General features: G+C 30.7%; 1 pseudogene; it reads left to right on the forward strand.

Moving 5' to 3' along the window:
• The first annotated feature begins 5,495 nt into the window (after positions 1-5,495).
• On the forward strand, positions 5,496-6,966 carry LOC111640141 (annotated as a pseudogene).
• Positions 6,967-10,197: the final 3,231 nt, after the last annotated feature.

Below are 10,197 nucleotides of genomic sequence, written 5' to 3' on the forward strand. Positions count from 1 at the left end.
CCGACCGTTCTAGTCGGCAAATTTCAAATGTCCGCTAGTGATGTGGCGCTACAATATTTGGCTATGTCTTGGCTACTTTAATATTATTTTTGTTAAATTTTTGCATATTTTAGCTGGCCAGTATTTAAACGAGGCTTAATTTTCTAATTATGAGTGATTGTTTGTTTTGTGAGCAATAAAATAATTTAAAAATAATTTTTAACGATACAATAGCGACGATTATTATTTTTAAAAAAAATTGTTAGGCTTAACATAGATGAAAATTCAACGTGAAGTTGGTTAATAGCGATATACTAATATACTAATTACATGGGATATACTAATATACTATACTAATAATGTATTTTTTTAATTCTTTTCGGTTATCCAATTTTTTCAGTTATCTGACCAACCTGAGTCCCCAATTGAGTCGGATAATCGATGCTCTACTGTACATAAAAGTTATATTAAAAGACCGAAATAATGATGAACACATCATAATTAAGAAACTGGCATTATGTCACAAGTGCAGTACAATAACTTCTATCTTTTTCATGTTTTCCATAACCAAGTCAACCATAGAGTTCTACACACAATTAATTACAATCAGTTACAGACCTCTTTAAGTATCAAACAATAAAGCAATGAACAAAATATGTGAATATTGATATATAGTATACAGGTAGCCCTCGGTTTATGCCACAGTTCCATTCCTACAAAAGCCAGTGCAAATCGAATCAGTATAAAATGAACCCATATTTACAGTGAGGTATAGGGTTAGGTTCTACATAAGTGAAAGATAAGCAAATAATTTTGTCTATTAATACAATATACATATAAACTTAACTTTTTAAAATATATTTTATCATAAAATAAAGTGAAATGTTTATATTAAAAATTTTAGCTTCAGATTTCTTACATTTTTCGGGAAAAAGTATCCATCTTTAATTGTTTACATTTTTGTTTTCTTTCATTAAGAATTTCGGAATATGGTCGAATATTATGCTCCTTTTTACATTTGCACTTCGCTCCCAATCATTGTCTAACTCACAAAGTTCATTTGTCAAACTTCCCGTAGTTGAAAGGATACGTTAACCCGACGTAGAGCTACAGATGAGCAGAGACACTGATTGGTCGACCACTGGTCACCATAGCACATATATAAGGTCAGTTTGAGCAGGAAAATTGAGGGTGGCTAAGGAGAGAGATATCGTCTGACTGACAAGAAGTAGATATTGTCTGGCTAATAAAAAAGTATCGTCTGGCCAACAATAAGTAGATTTGTCTCACTAACGATAGTTTGTGATCGCCAGAAGTGCTACTGCATCGTAAGGTGTTTTCCTGAACAAATTGATATGGGATACATTCATTGGTACTATGGATTCGGATGCCATTTATTGGACTATTAAGTTTAGTAATTTGACTCGTGGGTACCTAAACGTTTAGTATTTTAATATTAATTTAATGCAAATGTATATATACCCAATAATATTAAACAGAAAAAATAAATATATTCAATAAAAATCTTTGTTTTAATGAATATACAATGTCACGGCTCAGTAAATACAGCAACACTGAAATGAAAATCAGTCTAGCATAGGAAAAATTGGAGAATTACACCGTGAAACGACAAATTGCAGAGCAGCATTACTGTGAATCAGCGTAAATTGAGCCAGCATAAACCGAGAGCTACCTATATATATATAAATATTCAAATATATGAGTATTTGAGTATAACAACTCTGTAATACTCAAATATATTACAAGAGTCAGTAATAAATAATGTTAATACATATGTGAATATTTGGGTAGGTCTATTAACAAAACTATTTTTACCAAAATTAGGCAGTGGGCCACATGTTGTGCACCCACTCTAAAATATTAAAATTAAAATAAAAAGAAAACAATAAATTATTATTCAAAGATTTTATAAATAGCACAATAGCATAAGATTTCTAGAGTAAAATGTTAACATTAAAAAATAAAAGCACATTTAATGAAACTGTCATACCTTTCATTATCAATGCAAAATGCTTTAAGGTAAATATATGAAGCTGGAAAAATTCCCTTAAAAACAAAGTAAAAAATTTAATACAAAATTGTAATTTATTACATACTAAAAATTAAGTATATTTTAAATTTCAAGAAGTATAGGAAAACATCAATATTCAGTTAATTCTCTTAAAATGATTATTTAAATAAAATATTCTTACATGATAAATATAATTCTCATTTTCAAAAATACCATTTTTCAATAATAGTGCAACTCTTGCATTAGATATTTAATCACTCTCAAATACAATTATCAAAAAAATTAACTTGACATAAATTTAAACTCATTTGTCATCATCTTTTCCATTAAACATAAAAGTGTGTATATGACTTTATATGATTTAAATAGTTTGATGTTATTATAAAATCAAATATCACAAAAACTTAACAAAAAACTATTTTTTGTACTAAATAAAATGTAAAAAGACCAGTTTTGAAAATAGCTCATGAAAACAAGTCATGAAAACAAGTCAAAACAAACTAGGATGTTTTGACTTTTGATTTTTTTCCACCTGTTCAAAGTGTAGCACTAATAAATCCATATCTATATTAGTGCAAGGAACACAATTAAATGCATCTGTTCAAACAATTGTATGAAAATATATTTCATTTAGCCACATTTTAGATGGGCAGAAGAGCAAATGTCCAAATGTCTGCTGCCCACCTACGACAAATTGAAGATTGACTTTGCTTAGTTTGCAGCATTGAAATTTTGTTTCAGTTTATAACAGAAATGGAAGTTCATAAATACACCACTCACAAAACCAACACCAGCATATGAAAAGAAAATGAAAAATTTACTAATGTTTTTGTTTATGTGAAACAGACATCCTCAGGTACAAACGATATCAAACAAACAGCTAGTAAAATGGCCATTTCACATAGATGAAAATGTTAGTAAATTTTTCATTTTCTTTTCATATGCTGGTGTTGGTTTTGTGAGTGGTTTATTTATACAAACCCAGTTTTTTAGATATAGGGAAGTTCATAAAATGTTTGAAATACACTTATAACATTAAGTCTGTTTCACATGCAGAGCATTTCAATGGGTCAACGTGTCAACAAGTGTCCTAAAAAAAGACATATCTGTTGACTCCTATGAGTGTGTTGACTGAAGAATTCATTAACACTGCCTGATGTCATTGACTGAGACCACCACCATTAATTAACTTTGATGAACTTCCCAATATATAGAATATTTTCTATGGACCAATTATTTCAAAAAATAATACAATAATCACTGTAGACTTTTTGCCAATGTATACTATATTGAACATGCTCTAAATCAGGGGTGGCCAACAAGAGGCCCGTATCATGTATTTTTAAATTATAGCTAAGAGAAATTTGAAATAGCTCTCATTTTTGGAAAAATTCATAGATTTTAGCTATTTCAAATATCCCGCTATTTGACACTCAAGGTTACTTAGTTTTTTGTCCGATGTTAAGTGTTGATAAAATTTAATATGAGACTTCAACTTCAGCTATATATGTTCTGTGGTCTTCAGCATTTTCGGGAAACTCACAATGCTATTGTGAGGGTCAGAAATTATGTGTTATAAACTTTAATCTTTTATAAATTTTAATTAAACTTTAAATGCAACTTTATAAAGACAGAACGAGTTATTAAAAAATTAAAAGAGAAAAGGGAAAAATAAAATCAATAAAATCTGGTTAAACCTTGATTCCCATGAGTTGGGTTCCTTGTTGAGATGAGTACATCTCTGTGTCACCCGTCACCTCATTGGTCCAAGGAGATCGTCATCCCTAACAAAATCGGGGAAAGACCCGAAAAGAGGACTTCATATAAAAAGGACAGGCACGATGAGTAAGGGTGTAGAAGTTATTATTTGAGTGTGTGTGCGCCACGCCGAGATTTTCTTTGAGAGACTGTTCCTGTTCGTCAACCAACACCTGCTCCCCTACTGAACTCGAAGACATCAACAATTCACCTACTTAAGTTCGAAGAGAACTGTGGGACTTTATTGCTGTTACTCAATCAACAGTATAATATAGGTATTTATCCTGCCTGTGCACTATTGTATGCTCTCTCTCCCCGCGTAAACTAATCGCAAACTCGATTGTAACTAGAAAACGGAATTGCGAAAAGATCAATGCTGAACGTGATTCACGTAACTTATATTTAGCCAATACTAACTTTGTAACCTTAAATTCTGATGTATAAATAAACAGTGTTTTATGTTTAAAGCATCTTTGAGTGCAGCTTCTTTTGTTTTTCTCTCCGTTCACTCCATTCTGGGTCCAACACTCATACGTAACTGCTCATGCAAACTTGTGGTCTCTGTATCGACCTAAGGATACATCCTGACGTGGTATCGAAGAGATACCGACCTGACAGTCACACTATCGGGCTCATACTCATAACTACTTTCAGTCTAGCTTGACAAAGTTCCGTGTTATTCTGTAGTTTCGTTTTATTATCACCTCTGCATCTAGAGAAATTTTGCAATCTATGTTAAAATACATATTTAACATATTTATAATAACAGTTCAAACTACTTTAACCAAGTAGCCTGTCTACAATATTGATTCTATAAGTAAGTAAACCCTGAAACGTTTTATTTATGTAATTTAAATTTAAAAACGAGAAATTTCCTTTAGGCATCGACAAAAATTCAATTCGAGGCGACACACAACAGATAAAAATGTTTGCAGTTCAAAACAAAGACCTAACATGGTGTCAACTAGTAAAGACATTGGACCAAAGAAGAGAAAAATCACAGAAGAATTAAGAGGTTTTCAAGGTAGGTGGACTATAAACTATTGATATTTTTTCGTGGAAACTAAAACAAATCCCATATGATTGATATGCAACAAATCTGTTTTTGTTTTGAAAGAGTATAACATCAAATGGCACTACAAGACTAAACATGCAAATAAGTTTGATAAGTACAAAGGGCAATTTCAACAAGACCAAGTAAATGATTTAAAAAAAAAAAATTTCTGTACAACAAAAGATATTTACTAGAGCAGGTTCAGAGCCAACATGCTACGTAAAAGCTAGTTATGCAGTAGCCATCATACTAACAAAAAAATCGAAGCCATATTCAGTTGGTGAAATGGTTAAGGAATGTTTGGAGAGCGTCACAGAAATTCTGTGTCCAGAAAAGAAGAAAGATTTCTCAAAAATAAGTCTGTCTCATCAGACTAGGCGTGTGGATGACATTGGAAAGCATATTGAAGATAATTTGAAAAGTCGAGTATCTGAGTTTATATTTTATGCTCTAGCACTGTGCAGATATAGCTCTGCTATATCTGCACAGATATAGCAGATAGTGCCCAATTGGCAATTTTTATCAGGGGTGTTGATATCCATTTTCAAAAGACAAAAGAATTAGCAGCACTGTATCCACTTCAGGACACTACTAAGTCACAAGATTTGTTAGAGGCAGTTACATTGACATTGAATCGCTTTTCGTTACAACTTAACAACTTATCGGGCTTAACAATGTATGGTGCTCCAGCAATGGTTGGGAAACACAAAGGTTTAGTAAAAATTGATTGAAAATGAGGCTTCCAAAGTCAGGAATACTTCAATGCTAAATTTTCGTTGCATTATTCATGAAGAGAATTTATGTTCAAAGTCCCTTAAAATGGACCATGTCATGAAAGTGGTTGTCAAAATAGTGAACTTTATCAAGTCAAACGGGTTGAATCACCATCAGTTCCAAGAATTTCTAAAGTCATTGGACTCAGATTATAATGATATTACATTTTATGCAGAAGTAAGATGGCTGACCCATGCCAAAATGTTTAAAAGAGTTTGATTTGCAACAAGAAATACAATAAATTTTTGCAAACAAGTCAAAAAGTATCCCAAAGTTTGAAGACAAAGAGTGGGTTTGTGACTTTGCATTTCTGGTCGATATAACTAGCCATCTAAATGATGTTAATACTCGTCTACAAGGGAAAGATCAATTAATTAATAAGATGTATAATCATATTTCTTCATTTCAAATGAATCTTGGTCTTTGGGAACAACAGTTGAGGACAAAAAACATTACTCACTTTCCTACATTGTCATTGCAACCAGATGTCACACAGGAGGTAATGGTAACAGATAAATACGCTTCTTTGATATCTCACTTAAATCTCAAATTTAAAAACCAATTTCAGGATTTTGAAAAACATCATGTATTTTTTCGTGCATCTGCAACGCCATTCGCAGTAGATGTGAATTTATTACCAGGAAGATTACAAATGGAACATTGTGAAATATGCTGTGATACACAGTTAAAGGAGAAATTCCATCAAGTTGGTTTGGAAGAGTTCTATGAAACGTATTTGGACAAGGATAAATATCCTGCATTTTACAAACATGCTTTGTCGATGGTTTCGTTATTTGGAAACACTTATGCGTGTGAACAGCTTTTTAGTTGCACAAAGTACATCAAATCACAAGTGAGAACACTAATTACTGATGTTCATTTGGAAAACTGTTTGCGTGTAGTGACATCAGTCAAGATCAATTTTGATGCACTTAGTTCTGTAAAACAAAGTCAGATGTCTCGCTTTTAAATATTTTTAAATTGTCTAATATGTTTGATTCTCGGTTATGTTTTAATTTCTTCAAAAAAATAAATATACCTATTTTTTGTGTTTTTTTGTTTCAGGCAAGTGTTTGACCACGATCTCACCTACTGGGAAGTGACGATGTGGTTGAAGCTGTAGCATGCTTGCTTGTTTACTTTAATTAACAAAAAAAATAGGTGCATGGCCCGGCAGGAAATATTATTTCTGAAAAGGTTGGCCACCCCTGTTCTAAATGATGGTGAAAATTTCTGCCTCCTTCAGTCCTTCTATTAGCAAAAGCTGTTGTAAGCTCAGTCCCTGATGAAAATAGGACAACAATGTCAATTACAAAGTTTTAGCACATGAAAAAATATGTATTATTACCTTTTAGTGAATTCCAAAATATCAAGTGGGATCCTGGAACAGGCTATCAAAAACGACTTGCTGTAAATTTGCACAACACACAAGGGAGTAGTAGTATATCACTGCATAACACATGTGCAATGTGGGAATGGTTAAATGGATGTAAGTTAAGTTTAGATTAGCAGTGATATGACAATTGGGTTAGCAAATTTTTAAAAATTATAAAAATATCATAAATATACAAAAAAAATGTTGTCTTCATTTTCCTCTTTCTATTATTTCAACACACTAGCAACAGTCCAAAACAGTTCTCATATATAAGTTTATTAGAGGAACCTTTTATTGAAGGCTCCACTTCTGCAAAAAAATGCAAATGGAAAAAGCATCCTCTGGCAATTTTGCCAATATCACAATATTTACAATATATACAAGTAAAAATTAAAACTTGGTTGATGGTATTTACATTTTAAAAAATATAAAAATATCACAAATAGACAAAAAAATTTTGTCTTTGTTTTCCTCTTCTATCAATCATCTCAACACATCAGCAACAGTTCAAACCAATCTTCACAGAGTGCATTATAATTATTAATATTATCACAAGATGTTGGCTTAACTGTCTACTTCTAGACAAATTACTTTGTATCTAATTATTAACTTATCCTAATCATAACCTGATAATTTGGCAAATTGTCTGACTTTAATCAAAAATCAGTTTTGTTTATACATACTGTATATAACCTAATAAAGGTTAGACTTTAAGTGTCAGTTGGACAGTGACAATTTATTGTAAAGATTTTAAATAATATAGTTATAATAAAATGAATGTTTTAAGTCACTGCTTCTTTATATGATTTTGTCATTATGGGTTTATATTTTGACATCTCATATGTAATTTTACAGTGTCAACTGATAAGGAGTAAAATGTGCTCAAAATACTTTTTGGCAAATGTAAGAGAATACCAAATAAAGGATGTTGCATAGTTAAGTGTTTTCTGAATACATTCCATAGAAAAGAAAGTAATAGTACTATTACAAAAAAAAATACTAAAATATACTGTAACAAAAGAAAGTAATAGTGTACACTATTTGTGCTACAACTTTATAATTGATAATGTTGCCTTATTTTCATTAGGGAGTGAGCTTATAACAGTCCTCTCAATAGAAGGAATAGAGGAAGCAAAAATTTCACTATCATTTAGCACATATTCAATATAGTATACATTAGGTCTACAGTGATTGTCATATTAGTTTGAGATAATTAGCTGGGGAGAGACTTTTATTAACACACTGTATATATTGAATAATTACTTGTGTCACAAGTTAATTGAAATTTGTCGTCTTTTTTTTTATCCTCTCTTAATGAAATCATTTTTTTTGTATTTATATACCTTTTTTAGACTTACATTTTACAAAAATATTTGCAGAGGTTAAAAAATCTCTCTCAGGTTGAGGTAGAGAAATTTGTAGCACAAAAATTTAAAGTGGTACATTTCAAGAGGCAATAATTATAAAGAAACATTATAAGTGGATAAAAAATATTAATAAGATTTTTTAAATATTTTAAAAATATTCATGCATTATTAAGTTTTATAACAAAAGTGATAAAGTAAATCATTAATATTCAGAAGCGTGTACAGTAACCAATTAAATGGTAATGACAGTACTTAGTCAATTTTAACCAATTGCATATCATTATTTCAATCACATGTTCTTAATAATTAAATTGATTCATCAATTTAGTGTTTTCAAAACAGAAATAACTGAACCTGAAGTTAAATATGTTGTGTTTTAATGGCAAAATCATCTGTAAGTTTGCATTTTAGAACAGTTATTTTAAATAACAGATTTGCTTGCTAAAATAAACTTTTAAGGTCATTTTAAAAAAGTTGTGGACTTTTGTAAATTTTTCTATAAAACATGATGAAATAGGTTTATAGGAAAGTATATAAATAAAACAAAAATAAATTTCCTAAATGAAAGCGGAAAGAAAAAGATGAAATTCAATGACATCACAAATCCAAACATAAGAATGTCTACAAATACCTTACACAGATACTGTACCAAAAACAAACAAAAAAAATTCCCTTTTATTTATTAAATATATATATTTTATTTGTATACTTTGCATTGCTACAATTATTCATATAATTAATTACAAAACATTTTAAACATTTAAAATAACTTACTTTCAAAGATTTATTCCTTGTTGAATATCCTCTATACCAACCTACAAATTATAATTTATAAAATTTTATTTATGCTTATAACTCAAATTATAAAATTATAGTAAAAAATATCAAGTCTGTAATAAAGATGACATTTATTATTTATACATAGTGTAATTAACAGAACTGCATTTTTATTTTGCATAAAACTAATGTGAAAAAAACAAACTGAAAATGAATAAGTCTATCAAAATAAAAAACTAGTTAGATTAAATGGTACTTATGGACTATCATTCTGCATGTCATGTGCCACATCATGCTCTGTCGCATCACTTACAAAAATGATTATGTACCCAATGAATAAAACAATTAAATTTCACACAAATCATTTATTAACATTTTCACACAAATCATTTATTAACAACTATATACAAATTAATCATATAATTATGATTAATTTGTTTCAACAACATTCAGAAAATAAACAAATATTCTAACCCCGATATATAACATAACTAAACACCAATCGTATGCTGAAAATCTATCGGGCTAGTTTTAGGCTAATTACTTAATGAATTACGTAACCAATTTGGCTCTAAAGGTAGGCGTTAGGCGCCATCTCTTATTAATATTAATAATTAAAAATAAATAAATTAATTTAAATAATTTAGAACCGCTGGGAGAAAACTAGCCCGATAGATTTTCGGCATACGATTGGTGTTTAGTTATGTTATATATCGGGTTTAGAATATTTGTTTATATTACGCCTTGCCGGGGCTTGCGATGGCCGGTTGAGTGCCTAGGGCACTGAACCGGCCTAGGGGGACGTGGGCACTGAATGTGTCCCCAGCCGGCGTTGTAATAACCGTCGATGGTTAAGTAGTTAGCTTATATACGCTGGAAGAGGAGATCAGACTGGAGGTCCGGATAGCGTAACTGGCAACGCATCTGCACGGTAAGCAGGAGTTGTGGGTTCGAGTCCCGCTCCGGGCCGATTTTTTCTCCCAGCGGTTCTAAATTATTTAAATTAATTAAAATTATTTATAATTATTAATATTAATAAGAGATGGCGCCTAACGCTTACCTCTAGTACCAAATTGATTAC

Source organism: Centruroides sculpturatus, unplaced genomic scaffold (genome assembly GCF_000671375.1).
Source record: "Centruroides sculpturatus isolate CEXI.00-Female unplaced genomic scaffold, Cexi_2.0 scaffold1392, whole genome shotgun sequence".
Lineage (NCBI taxonomy): Eukaryota > Metazoa > Arthropoda > Arachnida > Scorpiones > Buthidae > Centruroides > Centruroides sculpturatus.